This window comes from Lissotriton helveticus, chromosome 9 (genome assembly GCF_964261635.1).
Source record: "Lissotriton helveticus chromosome 9, aLisHel1.1, whole genome shotgun sequence".
NCBI lineage: Eukaryota > Metazoa > Chordata > Amphibia > Caudata > Salamandridae > Lissotriton > Lissotriton helveticus.
Genome location: NC_136070.1, coordinates 824,077,297 through 824,097,981, shown reverse-complemented (window position 1 = coordinate 824,097,981; position 20,685 = coordinate 824,077,297). Strand labels below are relative to the sequence as shown.

At 42.6% G+C, this 20,685-nt stretch overlaps 1 protein-coding gene across 1 annotated transcript in view; it reads left to right on the top strand.

Annotated features, from left to right (window-relative positions):
- The first annotated feature begins 9,636 nt into the window (after positions 1–9,636).
- GNG8 (G protein subunit gamma 8) overlaps positions 9,637–20,685 on the top strand; it is a 114,114-nt gene continuing 103,065 nt past the window's right edge. The window contains exon 1 of the mRNA XM_078662205.1: positions 9,637–9,735. The gene's annotated coding sequence lies outside the window, so the exon portion shown is untranslated. The remainder of the gene's footprint in view (positions 9,736–20,685) is intronic.

Here is a 20,685-nt window from a genome sequence, read left to right as displayed (position 1 = left end):
TAATAGCAGACCAGCAACGTGGATTCCTTCATCCACAAACCTTGGTAAGTTCCTGACTGCAGTTGCCGTAACACACTCACCCCAAACACGGCAGGGCGTAGTTCCTGCACTACCGCCGTCCGCTTTGGTACCTGTAATCCATAAACACAAATGTAGTCCAAAACCCCAAACACGGCAGAGCGTAGTTACAGCACTACCACTCTCCGCTTTGGTATCTGTATTCCATATACTTAAATGAACACTCCTAAAGGCAGGGGTTCATGACGGCAATGTGAAGGAATCCTCCCCCCAACATTCTGCCACTAGAAGAGTCCAAAGTATCACAAGAAACAGCAGGTAAGTGAGTAGCCACCCACTTCCTCCACCGTTCTAAGTCTGAAAACGCAAAGTTTAAATGTAGCAAAGCCTGATCACTGTGAGCAGGGGCTCTCAGGCACACAACACAGGAACGCCTGCAAAGCTAGGCGCGGTACTCTACCAGATACGCAGTATCCCAGCCGGTAATACTGTCAGAGTTCTCCCCAGTCCTGGCGGGTCACAGGGAAGCGAGCCGCCAGCGCATCCGCAGGACTGCCGTGAAGAATCAAGTACACCCGCGCCATAGTTCAGCCGCGCTATATCCACCGCGACGCAAAGGCTCATGGGAGATGTAGTTCCGAGCCAGAGCATCATGGGGGATGTAGTTTGGTAGGCGCAAGTCAGTGCCTGACACTTACTCTGCCAACAGATCAAAAATGCTGCTGAATCATAGCACTTATTTCTGGTCTCAATCCATATACAAACCTATATACAAAATGTCCCATATCTTTTTTTGTGATGTTTTCTATACCACTGAATTGCTGAAACACCTGAAGAAGCCTTTCATACTGATTGTACTGTACTGTACATGCACTGATTCTTTCAACTCTTGAGTAGTTCTATCAATCCTCACCCAATTTGTTTCTTTTGGAGAAATCTTCCCCTTCAAATAAGTAATAACCTGATTATATTTTTTCATAACTTCTTCAGATGGTGCTCCTGTTTTTGGATCTCTTGGGTATCCTTCTTTTGGCTAATCTACAGCAATCTTATACTCAATCCATAAATCAGTTAGGACCGCTATATTTAAAAGACCATCTAAATCTCTCCACAAAACATTTGAGACTTTCAAAAATCTCTCTACTTGCTTATAGCATTCAACAGGGTTTACTCTCAATCTGGGAAAATCATTTGTAAATGATAATATGTCCTGTCTTGACCATGGAACGTGAACAAACCACCTCCTGGTACCTCTCTTATTGGGTATGCTGTAACAGCCTCAACTGGAACTGGCTCTTTTCCTACTTCTCTTACAGGATACAACTGCAATGTAGTACTCACTGTTGCACTCACATCATCTTTCTTTTTAGCCCATCTTCATTTCCATCTATCCAATTCTCCCCATCGTCTTAATGTAGTGATTAATTCTTTAATCTGCAATCGCCTCCCTGAAACATTGAGATTTTCCACATCCTTGTCAGTGATATCCAACCTATATGTCTTCAGTAACGCTTTTGATTTTTCAATGTCAACTCCATACATTTGTGCAACTTCAGCAAACGTTTCATGCAAGCTACTTGCTTTCCTCATAAAAATTGTACACAAAATTAATAACTTACCTTTCTGCTATTTACTCAATCTTTCTGGACTAATTGGACGTGCATTAATTTCCTCCAAATCTGCTTTCAAATTCCTCACATCTATGTATGCATCTTTATGCGGTTAAGGACTACGAGAGAAATAATTGACTCTAATGCTAATTAAATAGAGCCCCATGTAAGGAAACTTTCTCCATCCCTTTCGTTCATAAAATGCTGTTTTTAGCTCTTTTTTTAACTTTTAACTTATCTTTTAAAATCTGTTTTTACTATGTGTATATATTGTGTATGTACTTTTATGGTGTCTTTTTAAGTGCCGAATAAAGATAAAAATTGAATTGAATTGTATGCATCTTTATTTTGCCCACTACAACAGAGAGCTATTTCAATCAATCAATCAACCAATCAAGGGTTTGTGAAGCGTGACCTACTCACCTGGAACGGGTCTCAGGTGCTGAGGGGTGAGGGGCGGGGTCCGCAGATCCTGGCAGGTCACTGGGTTCCGTCGAAGAGCCAGGTCTTGAGGTCCTTTAGGAGCTTAGGGAGCGATGTAGTCCATTGGAGGTGGAGAGGGCTTGAATTCCAGGCATTGGCCACAAGGAAGGAGAAGGAGCCCTCCTGCTCTGGTTTTCTTGATCTGAGGTACCTTTGCGAGGAAGAGCTGGGCCGATCGGAGAGAGCACTGGGGAGCGTGGAACGTGAAGTGGTGGTTCAGGTTGGCGGGTCCGATGTTAAGGAGGACGTTGTGTGTGTGGGTGAGAAGCTTGAAGGTGATTCTCTTCTCAACAGGGAGCCAGTGTATGACCCATAGGAGTTGACTGATGTGGAAGTGGCGTGGTAGGTTGAGGACTAGTCTAGCGGCGGTGTTCTGGACATTCTGGAATTTGCAGGTGAAGTTCTTGTTGATCCCGGCGTAGAGTGCGTTGTAGTCCAGTCTGCTACTGATGAGGTCATATGTGACAGTTTTCCTGTGATCTGGGGGATCCAGTTGAAAGTCTTTCGGAGAAGGCAGAGGGTATGGTAGCAGGAGGAGGCGATGGCGTTGACCTGGCGGTCCATTTTGAGTTCAGAGTCGAGGATGATTTTGAGGTTGTGTGTGTGGTCTCTGGGGGGGAAGTCCAAGAGGGTGGTGGGTCCCCAAAGTTGGGGGCCACCAGCTGTCGCTCCAGGCATTGGGGTGTGGGCCCCTGATGGGTACCTCAGTTTTGTACGTGTTGAGTTGTATGGAGCTCTTCTTCATCCATCTGGCAACGGCTTCTATTCCGTTTTGAAAGTTGCGTTTGGTGATGTTGGGTTTGTTGGATAGGGAGAGGATGAGTTGGGTGTCGTCTGCGTACGAAGTGATGTTGAGTCCGTGTGCTCTGACAATGGATGCAGGGCCATGTAGATGATGAACAGGGTCGGGCTGATGGAGGATCCATGTGGAACTTCGCAGGTGATTGGAGTTGGTTCTGAGAGAAATGGAGGGAGTCTGACTCATTGCGTTCTGCCAGAGAGAAAAGAGGGGATCCAGTTGAGGGCCTTGATCCAGATTCCCGCATTGTGGAGTCTGCGGGCTAGGGTGCGGTGATAGACAGTGTTGAAGGCTGCGGCGAGGTCTTGGAGGATGAGGGCCACAGTCTCTCCTCTGTCAAGGAGGGCGCAGATGTCGTCTGTTGCTGGGAGAAGTGTGGTTTCGGTTCTGTGGTTCTTCCTGAAGCCTGATTGGGAGGAGTCAAGGATGTTTTTTCTTCCACGAAGGTGGCGAGTTGGTTGTTGATGGCTTTTTCCATGACTTTGGCCCTATAAGGGAGTAGAGAGATGGTCTGAAATTCTTTAGGTTGGTAGGGTGCACTGAAGGTTTTTTCAGGAGAGGGTTGATCTCGGCGTGTTTCCAGTGGTTGGGGAAGGAGGTGGTCTCGAAGGAGCGGTTGATGATACGTTGAAGCTCTGAGCGATGATGTCTGTGGCTCTGCTGTAGATGTGGTGGGGGTAGGGGTCCGAGGGGGCCCGGGAGTGGGTGGTCTTCATTATCCATTCATCTAATTCAACTGGCGATGGACCTAATGATCTCTTACATCTTCACCAGTCTCACTTCTCGGTCTAGTAGTTGTCTGTGAATTTATCACTCTCTTTTCAGCCTGCATTAATTCCTTTGGATCAAGATTTATAACTTGTTTTGGTGTTTCATTTATGCTTTCAGAAATACCAATCCATTGTCCCATTTCTCCCGTGGCTACACTCACATTCTGACCACTATTTCCATTTGTTCTCTCATCACTACATGTCTCTTTATAAACCATATGAGGATATTCATTACTCCTCTCTGGAACTGTTAAAGCATGTACTCGGGTAAGCCCTTGTCCATCAATATAAAATTTAACTATTGGACCAATTGTCACTGGAACTGATAAAAACATCTGGATTCATTGTCGTTTTCATTCTCACTGACACTTCTCTATTTACATTTTGAATCTGTCTCACATTTTCAGACAGTCTGTTCACTGGTTCTTCAATTTTAATTAAGTTGCACTTGGTTAAACAACAGTAGTGTTTGTATTAATCTGATGTTCCTCTTGGTATGGTGGAGGTCTGTTCATTAGTAATTCATTTAAGAAATCCTCATCTAGCTCATCTGTACTTAAATCTGTATATTTTTCCTGTGGTTCAGCATTTTTCTTTTTCTCTTTACTTCCCCCCCCCCCAATCGTTTCAGCTATCATAACTGGAAACATTCTAGTTCGTTCAACAGTGTCTCTTCTCCACATTTTCTTACGGGCATCCTATTTTACTTCAGAATACCTACTCGCTGTATTTTTGCATATATTCTGCTGTCTATCTCGTTCTCGTTTATGTTCCTCGTAATCCCACTCTTTAAGAGTTTTGTACTGCATAGGTCTTGGATTTGGACTCAAATTATTCATTTGACTCCTCATTTTTTCTAGAATCCTAGTGTTACAGGTACCATTTTTGAGAAAGCCAAATGACCATCCTTTTCTGTATATCTAATCCAATTTTCTAGCCAGGTACAAGTATGATAACCCTTTTCTAATGCCATGAATGATAAAGGTGTTCCTTCAGGAGCTGCAGAAATCCCTTCACTAATGGGTATCGCGTCATCTTTACTAAACAGTGTCTTCAATCATTTTAACAACTTCATAATTCTATATTAACTATAAATCGTATTAGTAGTAAATCTCTAACAACTCTCTTCCGTGCTATGTTTTTTCTCTCCTTCCAATCAAAGTTATTTGCATTATCAAATCCTAGCGTGATTCACACTAACTAACCTATAGCAGCGTGACTCCTCAGTGAAGTTTTTCTCATCAACTGACCAATACCGGTGTGACTCTCTATTATGTCAGTATAACTCCTACTACTGGACCTCCCTTTGAAAAATCGGCATCAGCGTCTTTCCAAGTCTTGACAAACAAAACAAACTACATAAAGACAGCTTGTCTACTCCACTAAAAGAAATATGAAAGTATTATCATATACTCCAAGAAATTCTACACTCCAGCACAACCTTGACCAGAGTGATTATGCTCTCTTACAGATGGAAATTTCTCGAGACTTCCCCAGTTGCGCTTCTGAAGTGACCCAAATAAACCTCCACTACTTCATTCAACAAATTTCCCTGTGCAGTAACTTTCAGTTCGATGACAGCCTAGTACCACATCAACTGCAGACAACGCACATAAAGTTTAGTGTATGGCACACTAAGACTGCCCTTAGGCTTATCCCGGGATCTTGGGCCTACGACGGACCCGCTAACTTCTTTCCATTGAGGTCAGACAGACCACAACCTGATATAAAGGTACGAACTTAACATATATAATGAAACTGTTTGAATATGTCCCATCTTTTAACTCCACCTCTTCACCACCTTGTATTTTAGTCTAAACTAACTATCCGATGCAACTACCAAAAACTGATGCAGCGGAAGAGGTATGGGTTTTATTTCATCTTATGTCCCACACCATTCACCATAAGACTAATGGAAACGTACCTTTAATGACTGGCCCATAAGTCATTATCACTCAGTTAGCAGTATCAAAGGTCCTCCGACGGATCTTTGGTAGAGCTAAAGGGGACTTAGTAATGGAAGACGTACTGCTATTCCCTCATGAGGACCTACAATGAAGAAATAGGCTAAACAGCAGTACACAACATTATCATTTCAAAATAATTCAATAACTCATGAATAAAGACAAACACTATTATTTGTTATTATTTCTCTTTGTTTTTCATAATATGAATGGTCAAACACACCTACAAATTAGAATGTCAACTCTCAATTCTACAAGGTAATCTCACAAAATGCATAACAACTCGATATTTATAAATGTCAAAATATCAGGTAGAGAGGAATGAGAAGAGAGAAAAATCATTTGTATAAACACAGTTCTCATACAAACCTAGGAATTCAGAAATACTAATGCACAGCATGCTATTAGTCTGAAAAGCTAACCCCACGGCCGTTCGGATATAGCATGAGCAACATCACCAGCAGATGATGTGCAAAGTCTTCAGGAGAGTCTTTAGGATCTGCAGGCAGACCAGCCAGGATATGAAAAACAGCACAGCTTACAGCATACCACAAATGCAGGGAAAGGTCACTGATCTTGTGAACGAGCCAAAAGTTTCCCATAGAATATTTAATAGTACATTTTCACAGTTATCTCCGATAAATGTTTCTTTTCCCTTCTTCATCTCATTCCGCGATTGGTTGTGTCGCATCAAGTGACAGTCATCCGAGTTCCACTTTATACATTTTCTAAACAACTATTGTTTTAATATTTCTACGTAAGCCTAAAGAAGGAAAAGAAAGTCCTTCTTGTTACATTTGTAAATAAATATTGAAACATTTATGCTTGAACTACCTCATCTCTCCCCTAGACAGTAAAAACCTAAAAAGTTCATTCAGAAACAAACTAATATCTGCATTCTAAGGAAGCATTTGAAACTTTTGAAGGACAGGAGCACAAAGCACATCTCCTAACATTTCTAAGGCCTACGTTTATTTTAGCAAAAGAGAGAATTATTTCTAAAGGCTTATGAAAACTTTCCGGAAGAGTAAAGCATTTAGTCTGGGCTTATGGTGTCTCTGCAATTCAGGAGACATAAATCACATCCAGTTAGACAGACAGGATAATTTCCATTAATCATTAATTAGCAACCATCTTAATTTTTCAACTAACACTATATAGTTTTCTCATGTTATTATTCTCTTAACTAAGGAAAATCATTTGTCGAGTCTTTCTGCACATTTTCACACTGTACACTTATAATCTTTGCTTCCACTTTTTAATCTATTTTCTATAATAATGTTAGTAATTTTTGTTAATTAACACTCTTAGGCAGATTAAACTGCAGATTTATTTTCAAGAAATCGTGCTCCATCACTTGTGACTTCATTCTGACAAGAATTGTGTTTGCTGCTTGAGTAGTGTTTCACCCCCTCAATCAGTAACCCAATTTCTTACATGCGCTTTGTACTTTTCAGCGCTAGAAACATCTAAAAATTTGAAAAACCATATCTCTGGTTTCCTCCATCAGATTCCTTTCGGTTTGATGTCCCTTTCTTCAGTGATTTTTTGCCCATTTCTATAAATTGGCGTGGGACTTTTATTGTGTTTTGTTTTCTACTTGTTAACTGTTTTGGAATTGATAACTGCTTTGCCCATTTATCTAAAACTAAGCCTGTCTGCTTTGCGCTGTAGCTACTAAGGGCTGCGCTCAGCTTAAATTATTGAGACTTTACTCATCTGATTAAGGAATATTGCCAATATTACTTGAAAGGGACTACACCCACTTTCACTATTAATCCACTTTTTCTCACCTACATTTAAATCACTCATATACGTTTTTCATTGAATAGCTGTACCACCATGTGTTTATGACTTTGAGAGTACATTCTTCTTTGTGATTGCTTATTCACTGTGTATTTCTCTTTGTGTTTGTCTGTATATCCACCCATTTGTGTTTCTTTCTTTGTGCCTGTTTGTATTGATGTGCATTCATCTACAAGTGTGTTTGTCCTCTGTGTACTTGCCACAGTGTTCCTATGTATATGTGTTGATAATTGTGTGTTGCTCTGTAACAGTTGTTGTCTATGTGTGTCTCTCTTTTGTCTATTAGCTTTCTCCTCATACTTGTGGGTGTGTTGCCTCAGCGTTTATTAACCAAATCAAAATGATGCCTATGGTAATATTTTCTGGAATCTCTAATGTAAGACAGGTACCATCAATTATCTGTCTTCAGTTTCTTAAATACATTCGTGAATAAATCTCAAAGTCTACTTTATCATCATTCATCTAGTCACCATCCAATTAGTTCAATAAGTCCAACAAACAACAACGTGGTTTCTATAACTTATTTTAGTAAACCATATCTTTTTTTCTTTTTTTTTAAGAAAAATGAATTTTCTCTTTTTCTAATTCTCATTTACTTATTTTTATACATAAAAACAAACACAAAGGAGCAAAGAAATATTCTCCAGAACCAATTTTGTGGTTCTAATGCCCAGTTATTTATAGTTGTCTATATTGGCACCACTAAAAATACAGAATTAAGTTTGAAAAGACTTTATGAGAGCCTCGAGTAGAAAGGAAGTACAAAGGATTTTGACCTTGTAAATATGATGTGGTGACCAATACAAAGGAATAATCTCGTTAATTAAGTGCCATAAATTTCCTTGTGCCAGGGTATGCTCAGACGCGAGTCCCTTGCTCACTTTGCCACTGGATTCAAGCAAGCCGGGCTGAAGACGGCTGTAATGCCAGAAACCGGTCCTCGGAAGCTTGTTTCCGGTCCAGGGAAGGCATGGCTTGGCAGTTCGGGCCTGGACTGTTCCCATGAGGCACAGGGTCAGACTGATTTGCATATAGCCATGTCTGAACTGGGGTGGCAGAGTGGGCTAAAGAACGGTGATGGATCAAACCCAGATCTTTTGACTGGGTGTGAGTGTTTGATTGGTTCAGATACTCCGTCCATCACCACCCCCTTTTGTACCGCGTTGTTTAAATAACTAGGCATTAGAACCACAAAATTGGTTCTGGAGAAAATTTCTTTGCTCCTTTGTGTTTCTTTTTATGTTTGTAGATAGTGTAGATATTGTACAAATGTATATGTTCAAATATGTTAAATATGTTTGTATATGTATAAAAAAAGTAAATGAGAATTAGAAAAAGAGAAAATTATTTTTTCTTAAGAAAAAAAGAAAAAAGATATGGTTTACTAAAATAAGTTATAGAAACCATTTTGTTGTTTGTTGGACTTATTGAACTAATTGGATGGTGACTAGATGAATGATGATAAAGTTGACTTTGAGATGTATTCACGAATGTATTTAAGAAACTGAAGACAGATAATTGATGGTACCTGTCTTACATTAGAGATTCCAGAAAATATTACCATAGGCATCATTTTGATTAGTTTAGTTTACATTCTCAGATGCCTTAGTGGTTTAATGGGTTGCCCCTGTGATAATAGGAGGCCTCTGCGTTTATTTTCATGAATTTTTCATCTTGTATCTGGGTCTTTTTGTATGTGTAAATGTTTTTTTGCTTGGATTCGATTGTTTTGTCTCTGTAGGATTCACCATAGTTGTTTTTTCCATGTGTGCATTTGTTCCCGTCTATGTTTTTGTCTCCCTGTGCAAGTTTGTGTGTTTATTTCTGAGTGCGGTCCTCTGTTGTCCTCTGAGTGAGGGAAAAGGCCCTGTGTGTGTGTGTGTGTGTGTGTTAGGCCAAGTTTGAATTCCTGTGCTTTTGTATTTGTCCCTGTGGGTATATATCTTTGTGTGTGCCTTTGTTTTGTATTGATTAGCGCGTGCTTGTCATGAGTATAGCTATTGCTCTGGGTCTTCCCGAGTGTCTATGCGCTGTGCATAATGCTGTGATTACCCGTGCGACTGCGGGCATGCCCGCGTGACTCCTCACAGAGACAGCTGAGCCCAGACCTGCTGAGAGGGGAGGGGCTCCGCATGTCTCAGAGGTCTAAAGGGATGCTCTGCTCACAAAGACCAGGGACAAAAAAAACTTTGCCATGAGCCTCAGAGCAACAGGTGGCGAATTCTGAGCCGGCGGCTTCAACCCATCTCTTCAACAGCCTGGGAAACCCGCTGCCTTCAAACCGGGTGAGACAGAGACAGCCCTAGCATCCTTTCGCCTTTCCTCATGCCTGCTTCAAAGCGCGTCTGCCTGTCCGTTTTATCCTGAATGTGTCTGCGTATCTGTCTCCACATCTCCCTGTTTGTCTGAAAATCATCCTGTTTGTTTGGACTTCTCTTTGTCTGAGCATCACCTTGTCCATCTGTCTCAGTATCCTTTTGTTTTTTCTGTCTGGCATCCAGTCATTCTCTTGCCTGTCTCCCCATCACATTCTGTCTGCGCGTCTCGCACCCTTCACACTTCTCTGCATGCCTGCCACTCTTCACGCGTCCTATTGTCTGCCTGCTCCTGTCTTTGTTGAAGAGGCGGTGAATAGTTTATCTGGCGAGGTGAGGGTGGGTAAAGGGAAGACAGTGTGCGGGGGTTAAGGTGGCTGTTGCAATGGTGCTCTACGGAAGGCAGCAGGGTGAGATCAGGGTTCTGTGTCTTTCATGGTGAAGGAGCGCGGAGCTAACAAGTTTCACGCTTCTAGGCGCTCTCACAGTCTAGGTTTAGTATTTTCACTACTTGAAGTCCCGGTTTAATTCGAGTTGCAGAAGTACCAGTCCTAGAATGCAAAGATAAAACGTGGACTAGGTGACTAGATGAGCTACCCACGTGTGGTCCTGGGCACTTGAGTGCTGTGGTGACGGAATATATCATAATAATCCATATTTGTAATCCACATCCATATAATAGTGACCAGTGCTGTGTCTCTGCGTGTAGGGTGGGGAATAATGGCTTTATAGTTGTTTGGGCGCTTTGTCTGAAGGAGGAGGCAGCACGAGGGGTTACAGCGCAGAATACGTGCGTCTGTGAGAAAGTAATATGTGAGTTGGTGGCGCCCGGTACCTTGGTATGGTCCCTCTGAGGCGTGGCGCAGTGGACTGCGTGCGAGTAACCGCTTGTGTGGAAACTAAAGGGCACAGAGGTAAGAGTGACATTTGGAGAGGAAAAAGTGAGAAAGGGACAAAACGGAAAGAGGCGAATAAATAATTGTATGGGGGGAGTCAAATGGACATGGGAAAGGCAAAGAGGAGGGCGAGTAGAGGCAGAGAAAGAGGGAAGAATCAAAACTAACGTGACACTGAGAACGCAATGGAACATTGAGAGGAAAGGATAAACGTGGGGCAAGAGTGACATAAAGAGATGGACGGGTGAGAGGGGATGAATGAGAAGAGTGAAAGGTGGGAGAAGGGCGTTGAAGGAGGGGGATGAGAGACTAAGGGGGGGGGGGGGGGGGCTAGAGAGGCAAAGTGACAAAGAGGCGCGCGGCAGCACAGCGAGAGGGAAGGGAGCCGAGCAGAGAAGGGTAAGTGATGGATGGGAAGTGCTCAGATAGCGTCGTATTGCGTCATTCACATAGCGCTTCTTATACCGCGCAGGGCTCAGGAGCGCTTTTTCAGACAGGTAGTATGCCACACAGCGAGCGGTAAGTGATAGGTAGGGTGTATGGATGTGATACCATGCTAGAAGTGTGTTTTTTGCCGTTTGTGACAGCTCAGAGGGGTCTGAGGACGCCGGACCTAGAGTGTGATGACGGAGGTGGCTGGAGATAGAGTGCTGTGGGATAGGGGTGTATTGTTGGCCGGTAGCTTCGGTTAGTCCTGCAGGCCCCTTGGTGTGACAGTTTTATTTAAGTTTTCTGGAGAGGTGCAGGAGCGCACCGGAAGAGGAAGGAGGTGATCAGATTATTATAAGGACCCAAGTAGAGCAAGGGAGCGAGTGATGGATACGAGATACATCCTAGTTAAAGGCAAAGGGGAAACAGACAGGGACACCAGGAGTGGGAAAGGCACAGCGACTGATGGAGAAGGGGGCACAGAGAGCAAAGGATCTAAGACTGATGGATACAGGCAAAGGAGGATGGGAGGGAAGTGCACATGGAAAAGGAAATGCACCGAGGAGTGATATCTAAGGGTACAGGGAGAGCAAAGACAACCGAGGAGTGATATCTAAGGGTACAGGGAGAGCAAAGACACCGATGAGTGATATCTAAGGGTACAGGGAGAGCAAAGACAACCGAGGAGTGATATCTAAGGGCACAGGGAGAGCAAAGACACCGAGGAGTGATATCTAAAGGGCACAGGGAGAGCAAAGACACCGAGGAGTGATATCTAAGGGCACAGGAGAGCAAAGACACAGAGGAGTGATATTTAAGGGCACAGGGAGAGCAAAGACACCGAGGAGTGATGTCTAAGGGCACGGGAAGAGCAAAGACACCGAGAAGTGATATCTAAGGGCACAAGGAGAGCAAAGGCGCCGAGGATAGATATTTAAGGGCACAGGGAGAGCAAAGACACCGAGGAGAGATATCTAAGGGCACAGGGAGAGCAAAGACACCGAGGAGTGATATCTAAGGGCACAGGGAGAGCAAAGACACTGCGGAGTGATATCTTTTTTCAGTTTAATAAGGGTTTTATTTTGTTTAATAAAGATAATACAGTATAATATAACAGCATGACATATAACAGAACCAATATGCAATGATCATAAAAGATAAGTGGAGATGAAAAAGGTTCAGAGATAATATGAAATGGAAGAAAATAGTAGAGAGAAAGAAAGAGAAGAAAAGAAGAGAGAAAAAGAAGAAGAGAGAGAGAAAGGAGGGAAAGGTTAGGGAGGGGGAGAAGAGGATAAGAAGGTGGAGAAAGGTAGCCAGGTAAGGTCAGATTTAATTTTTAAGGTGACAGAAGAGGAGGAAGCAATTGCAATTCTGTGCTCATCACATACACAATTCCACCATGTATGCACAGACAATTTAGAGTTATCCTTCCAACATGACAAAATTACTTTGAAAGCAGTTGCAATGAGAAGATCAAACAATTTTGCGTTATAAGAATGTAAATCCAACACATCAGATAGGGAACCTAAAAAAATATGCAACGATGAAAATGGTTCAGAGAAATGAAAAATACGCATGCAATATTTCCAAACTGCGTTCCAAAAAGTGAGAACTGCTGGGCAATCAAATAAGAGGTGAGTAAGCGTGCCTGGGTGAGAGGAACAGGACCAACAAAGGGGTGAGGAGGAAGGGGAGAATTTTGTTATGCTTATGGGGGTAATTAGAGCTCTATGGTAAAGAAAAAAAAGTGACTGAGTAATACGGGCTGAAATCGAAGTCTTAAACAGTTTAGACCATAAGCGATCCCAAACATCAACAGATAACGAGAAAGATAAATCATTTTCCCAAACATTTTCAATAACAGTTTTAGGCCTAAGGCCTACATTTTCTAATAACAGTTTATAAATTAACGCAGCTTTGGGTATTTGTTGAGTAAACATAGTGTATAATGGAGTGGAAGGAGTAAGGGAAGGAAGGAGATCAAAAGTAGGAAGGGTAGATAAGTGAGATAAAATGGCAGAAGTAATAATGTCAAATTCTTTGCGAAAATGTGCAGGTAAATCAAACATAGTTTGCATTATATCAAATGAAATAATAGATGAATCAGAAAAAAATTGGTACACAAACATAATATCCTTTTCTTTCCAATACTTGAAGTAGAAAGATTTACCCTTGTACTTAAGATATTTGTTATATCATACGCTAGAGGAAAGAAAAGTTTGTAGTGGGGACGAGTCTTTCGAGAATATATTATGCAACAGAGTATGTGAGTATTTCAGGACAGGGTGTATAGTCAAGAATGAACAATTGGACATGAAAAGGGTTTGCTGGAAAGAAAAATCCTTTAACAAGGACCGTTCGACAGCAATCCATCTAGGTAGAGGGGTATCGTTGAAATCGAACGCCAAGGAGAAGGCTTGTTTCAATAAAAAGGCAGAATGGTACGATTGAAAATCAGGAAAGCGGACTCCACCTTCAGATTTTGGGCGTATAAGTTTATGTAAGGAAATACGAGATCTTTTATTATTCCACAGAAATTTGGAGCAGATGGAGTTCAGCCGATTGAAATAGAATTTAGGGATGTTCACAGGTAGCATGGATACAGTATATAAAATATGTGGGGAAATCATCATTTTGATGGTGTCTAAACGACCCCACCAGGAAAGGAAAAGGGGAGACCATAACTGGAGGAGTGATTGGATCTTTTGAGTAAGGGAGGTAAAGGTCAGTTTGAGTGTGTCACGCAAGGTAGAGGAGAACCAAATACCCAGGTATTTGATCTTAGAGGGACACCATGCAAAATCCGTCGATGCAAACATATATTGGTAACAAGATGAGTTGAGGGGTAGGACCTCCGTTTTAGAAAGATTAAGCTTATAACCAGAAACAGAGGAGTATAAGCGGACTTCTTCCAAAAATGGAGGAAGGGAAGAAACAGGATTAGCCATGTAAACCAGGACATCATCAGCATAGGCTGAAATTTTTGTCTCAATCGAGGACTGTGTGAACCCCTGAATGAGGGGGTTAGAGCGGATTTTAGTGAGGAAGGGTTCAAGGCAAAGAATGAAAAGTAAAGGGGAAAGAGGACATCCTTGTCTTGTCCCTCTGGATAAGGGGAAGAATTTTGAGAATTGATTATTAACAAATACACTAGCACGGGGAGCAGAATATAGTAGTTTAACTAAGGAAATGAATTGGGGGCCAAACCCAAACCAATGTAATGCTTTAAACATGAATTTCCAGTTAATTCGGTCAAACGCTTTCTCAGCGTCTAAGGATAGGGCAGCTAGAGGGGCTTTGAATCGTTTACTGTGGGAGATAATATTGGCAAAAACACGGGCATTATCAGCTGCAAGTCTACCTTTCACAAAACCAACTTGATCGGTTGTGATTAGCAGAGGAATAAGGGATTCAAGGCGGGCCGCTAAAATTTTGGCAAAAATTTTACAATCGTAATTAATAAGGGATATGGGACGATAGTTTTTACACAGGGAATGGTCTTTATCAGGTTTGGGGATGATGATTATGAGGGCATCCAAAAATGAGCCAGATGCTTTGGCATTTGCGATAAAGGAGTTAAAAAGTTGTAAAAGATGGGGGACAAAAATAGAATGCATGTGGGAGTAAAATTCAATCGGGAGACCATCTGGACCAGGGGCTTTCGCTTTCTTGAGGGAGGTAATTGCCTTGAGAATTTCCTGAGGGGTAATTTCAGACTCTAACTGATGGAATTCGGTAGGGAGGGATGGAGGAGGGGGGAGGTCTTGGAAGAAGCGGGAGAGGGCATCATCATCAGGGTGCGTATCATCAGTATACAGGAGTTTATAGTAGTTATGAAAGACTTGTGCAATATCCTCATCAGAAGAAACCGTTGTATTGGTTACCTCATTGAGAATAGAGCCAATTGATTTTCGCTCAGATTTAATTTTGAGATAGTTTGCTAACATTTTCCCCGCTTTATTCTGACCCCCATGAAATTTAGATTTAACCCTCAAGAGGGTATTGCAAGCTTCAACTGTGGCAATTTGATTAAGTTCAGATTTGGCTTTAATAAGTTGGTGGAGAGCGTCAGGATTCTTGGACGAGAAGTAAGAGTGTTCAAGGGTCTTAATGTTGGAAAGTTGGGCGGTATACTTATCCCTATTGAGTTTCTTTTTCCGAGATACATAAGAAATTGTGAAACCTCGTAAAGCAGCTTTAAAAGCATCCCAATTATTTGAAACTGACGTGTCTTGGGGTAAATTGAGGGCGAAGTATTCAGAGATAAAATCCTTAACTTTAGACATAAAAACAGAATCGGAGAGAAGAAAAGTGTTAAATTTCCAACGATTGAAAGAGGAGGAGGTTTGGGCTAGGTCAAAAGTGGCATAAACAGGTGCATGGTCCGACAAAAAAATAGAACCAATTTCGGATGTCTGAATTGCAGGGAGAAGAGATTTGCTGACTAGAATATAGTCAATTCTGGACCTAGTGTGATGAACATTTGAGTAAAATGTATATTCGAGCGAGTTCGGATTGCATGTCTTCCAGACATCAAAGAGGGGACATGCGGCTATGGCCGATTGAAAAGATTTATGAGTTTTATCAGGCTGGAATTTGGAGGAAGACATTCTATCTGAAAAGGGATCTAACCATTGGTTAAAGTCACCAGCTATAACAATGTTAGGGCAGTCAATGGAGGATATGAGGACTTTAACGTCAGACCAAAACTTAGGATCTGGTCGGACAGGGCCATAAATATTTAGGAGGACCATCTGTTTTTTTTGTAACACCACTTTTGACATAACCCATCGACCCTCATCATCCGTTTGAGATGAGATAATTTGAACATCCAAACCTTTACGAAATAGTATAGCAACACCACCTTTTTTATCAACAGCAGGAGAAAATAGAACTTGACCTACCCAAGCCCTCTTAAGTTTCAACGATTCAACATCTGTACAGTGAGTCTCTTGAAGAAAAGCAATTTGAGCATTTAACCTGGATAAGTGGGATAGTACCTTTTGACGTTTAACAGGGTGTCCAAGACCACGAACATTCCACGTCACAAAATTACACATGTTGGAAGACAAGGTAGATGGATAACATCTGGGTCCAATACACTGCGGGTGAACAACTACAAGGGAAGACAGTGAAGACAAACACAGTAAGAATGAGAACCAAATACTGAATATGACAAAAAGCAAGGAGATTCTGGTCAGTATGGGGAAACATTAGACGAATGAGCATTACAAGCTTAAGGAAAGAAAAAGGGGAGCAACGAGATGTACAGCAGGTAATAAGAAGAAAGAAAGATAGGCACTCGAAGAAAACCACGGAACATAAATGGACATGGGGAGAACACGTATGGCCTGTGAAAAGAAAAAAAAGAGAAGAAAGAAAGAGATGAAGAAAGAGAGCAAACAGATCAAGGCAAAGGAGCCAGATCTGAGAGAACAGACAAGAGCTAGACATTAGGAGCATGGAGACGCCGGCGAAGGCGCCAATCCCACAGAGCGACGGAGAACGCGGGAATATGGATATGAGGTAAACAAAAAGAAGAGAAGTCGTAAGAAAGAATTACAAGAGAGAAACCAGGACTAGGCCACAACAGTCGTCAGGACGTAAGAGAAGTGAATGCAGGAAAAATATAAGAATCATTTTCAGTCATTGGTGTCCATTGTGGAAGAGGCAGCAGAAATATTCCGGAGATATTCTCGAAGTTTCAGAGGATCATCAAATGTACGGGAACGACCGTTGTGAGTTATTTTGCAGAGACAGGGATGAAGAATTCCATATTGAATGTGCAAGTCCCTCATATGTGGTCGTAAATTAAGGAACTCCTTGCGACGAGCATTCGTGGGGTTTGATAAATCCTGGGCAAGAAAGATGGTATGGCCCGACCAGAGGAGGCGACGTTTAAGTCTTGCAGCTTTAAGAACAGTCATCAGTTCGGTGAATTCCAAAAAAAGCAGGATAATGCCTCTAGGTTTGGTCGGGTTTGACGTGAGTCTGCCCAGACGGTGAGCACGCTGTATATTTAGAGGAGTAGAGTCTGGTAGTAGGTCCAAAAGTTCGTAGAGGAATTTGCGGATGAAGGACACCATGTCAGACCCCTCAAGGGACTCCGGAACACCATAAATACGAAGGTTATTCCTTCTGTTGCGATTTTCAAGGTCCTCAGTGTGAAGTTTTAACTGCTGTATTTCCTTTTCAAGAATAGGAATTTTCACAGATACATCCTGGACGTCACTGATGCGTTGTTCGAGTTGCGAAACCTTGTTCTCCATAACGACCCATCGCTCTTCTATCTGCTTGAGCTTCTCATTAGTTGCCACCATAAATGGTTGTAGGCCACGTACCTCTTCTAAAATGGAGTCCAACACCGGGTTCTGAGAGGATCGGATAGGAGAAGGAGGATCATTCTTGAGGCGTTTCGGTGTAGTGCCGGTGACAGAAGACCTCGCATGCCCCGCGTTCTGAGACATAGTACCAACAGAGGGGCAAACTCGGAGGACCACAGGAGGAAAAGTCACACCGCAAGGTTCAAAACGTTGAGACCCTATTAAAAGGCACACCGCAAGGTCCAAAACATTGAGACCCTATATAAAGAGCGAGCAGAGGCACTGGGAGATAGAGGCTGTAGAAGAGGCACTACGCAGCAGCGCAGAAGCAACAACTCAGATCAACAAGGTGTACAATCCATCCAGGAATAAATGCAGAAAAGTAACAGCAAAGCGTCCATAGGCAGTAAGACCCCAGGGGGTCAATTAGTACTCCACAAGAGGGTATGAATAGATGAGGTGGAGATGGTGAATAGTGCGCCAGACACACCACAAAATGGCCGCCGCCAATCAGCATTAATATGGTGAGAGGGCATGTAGAGAATTGCAGCGCCAGAGGTCGCTAGGGCAGAGGAGGACCATAGTAGACAGACCCCACAGCAAACCTTAGCACCAAAAGGCCATATGGCTGAGCAGTAGAAAGAACAGGCTGCAGATGAGGCAAAAGGGCAGAGAAAACGGGACGCGAGCTCGGCGGCACAAAATGGCGGCCGCTCGCGTCTCAGAACAGCCGAGGGATGTTTACCGGCAAAACAGTAGAAAACGGCAGTCAGGAGGGCCGCCGCATCACGCAGCAGACGGGGACCATGTTCCGCCGTCCAGGGATGCCGCTTGCTGGTCTCCGCTCATGAAGAAAAGGACGGGAGACGAACTTCAGGTCCCGCGTTTCTCCGGAGCTCACAGAGGATGCGCCATTGCTCGCCGGCGCGTAAGCCACGCCCCCCTGCGGAGTGATATCTAAGGGCACAGGGAGAGCAAAGACACAGAGAAGTGATATCTAAGGGTACAGGGAGAGCAAAGGCACTGAGGAGAGATATCTAAGGGCACAAGGAGAGCAAAGGCACACAGTAGTGGTATGTACTTGCACAGGGAGAAACAAAGACATGTAAGTGCACAGGGAGAGGCAAAGACACATTAGAGTGATATGTAAGAGCACAGGGAGAGGCAAAGACACATTAAAGTGATATGTAAGGATACAGGGAGAGAAAAGGTGACTGTAACGATGGATGAAACCCCAGGGAGAAGAAGAAGCAAAAGGGAAAGTGGAATAAGGGACAGGGAGAGAGAGCGAATGAGATGGAGGGATGATAGGCACTGGGCGAGGGGAGTAACAAAGGCGAGAGTGGGAAGTACAGAAAGACAGAAACCTGCAGAGCACATATGGCGATGAAAATGGGAAGTGGATGAGATGCAAGGAGAGAACCAATGAGGGAAGAAAAGAAGAGGTTGGTGCGGATCCAAAAGAGGAATGGGACAAGCTTGGGCAGTCTGAGATAGAGCAATGGATGGAGGGGGCTATAGGGGCAAAAAGACAGAGATGGACAAAGGTGATCTAGCGGGACACCAAGAAATGTAATAGGACACACAGAGAGGGAATGTACAGTGGAGTGGTTGGAAATGGCACAGGGCATGGAAAGAAGTAGAGGAGATATAGCTAGGAAATCAGAAAAATAAGAGAAGGGTCTGACAAAAGAGACAAAGAAGAGAGAAAAGAGGGGGAGACTATATGGGGAGTTGTTTGCTTGGTTGATGTCTTTAGCACTGAAACCTTAAAGAGTACTCAGGGCTACTAAGCTTTATAGTGGAGTACTGACTGTGCTGCACCAATGATATGACTTTCTGGGGAGTTACTGGCTTTTCTAAGTCTCCATTCCAATGCATTGGGCGGTAGACAAGCAAAGCCTGTCCTCCACGTTGTTGTAGATGTCAGCGTTTAGGAGCAGAGACTAAAATTATGTTGATACTTGCACACAACATGTACTATAACCTGGACCAGGAATTTGTGAAATTGCATGCTTTAGAACGTGTTTTTAAGATGTATTTGTATGTGGCATTCTGCGGAATTCCAAATCATAATAAATATAATTGAGTATTGAGTATGCATGCTTTAGAAAACATTTAAATATAGTTCGGATACCTAATGCAACCAACGTTGTTTTCTTAGATTTTTTGATTAACTTTAGATACTTATGTTGCTTTTTGCACTATGCACATGTAGTACAATTTACGTTTTGTGAGTCTCATATAGATATGACAATACACAAATATAAATTAAGCTCACACAACTGCAAGATACTCCAGCTGCTAAGAAGAGTTTACTATTCTGAAAAAACATAAATACATCCCATGGTCCACTCAACTTCATTTACATGTCATTGAATAGTCATTTGGGGTCACAGACTTAGTAAGGTTCTAAGATTTTGTCAGGGCCACTGAAATGATGCGATTCTGTGTCTGTCCATAATTATGGACATGACGCATTTACCACATTATCATTTCACATGATGCATAATTTGCAGATTGGAAGAAAAAGAAAATGTTCTAGTGCAAATGTGTCAAAACCTACTACACTTGCAGCTGTGTTACCAGGCAGTGAAAGCTCTTCGAAAGGTTGACTGGTAAACATTCAGTTGTTTATTGCTGCATTTTAATGTTAAACTGATAACAATTAGGCGAAACATTTGGCCAGGCATTGTTACCATGTGTAGAAATAACCAAATAATTTAGTATGACTATCAGAAAATGTGCTGCATTATGCTACATAATTTGAGCTTTCTTACTGAATAATTTACTAAACCATGGAGCATAGTTTGGCGCTCGTCCCCTTTTGCATAAAAAAGTGGCTCTTACTAGGGGTGGGCAGAACTCACAGAGTTTCACTCTGCAGAATGCTGTGGAGTTACATAAAAATTCAGTGAGATTCCACGGAGTTCCACGAGTGGGCGGAAATCAGCACGTTGCGCTTCTCGTGCTAATTGTTAGCGCCAGGAGCTTGTTCCGTGCTGTAAAATCAGTGTGAATGGAACCATGAGGCGTGCCACAGGGCCTCTCGAGTACATTTTCTACTTGAGAGGCAGCTTTCTCAACGCAAATGGTTCCGACCTGCCACAACAGCCCACATTGAGAAATCTCTCTGGGAGGGGTACTAGCACCCGAAAATCATGCTAGGGGATGCAAATTCTCGCTTGTATTTGCCAACTTGACGCTGGTGAGCCGCATCTGAGAAAAACCTCTGCCATGCGGTAGTGGTGGAGTTTTTCCGGGATTCC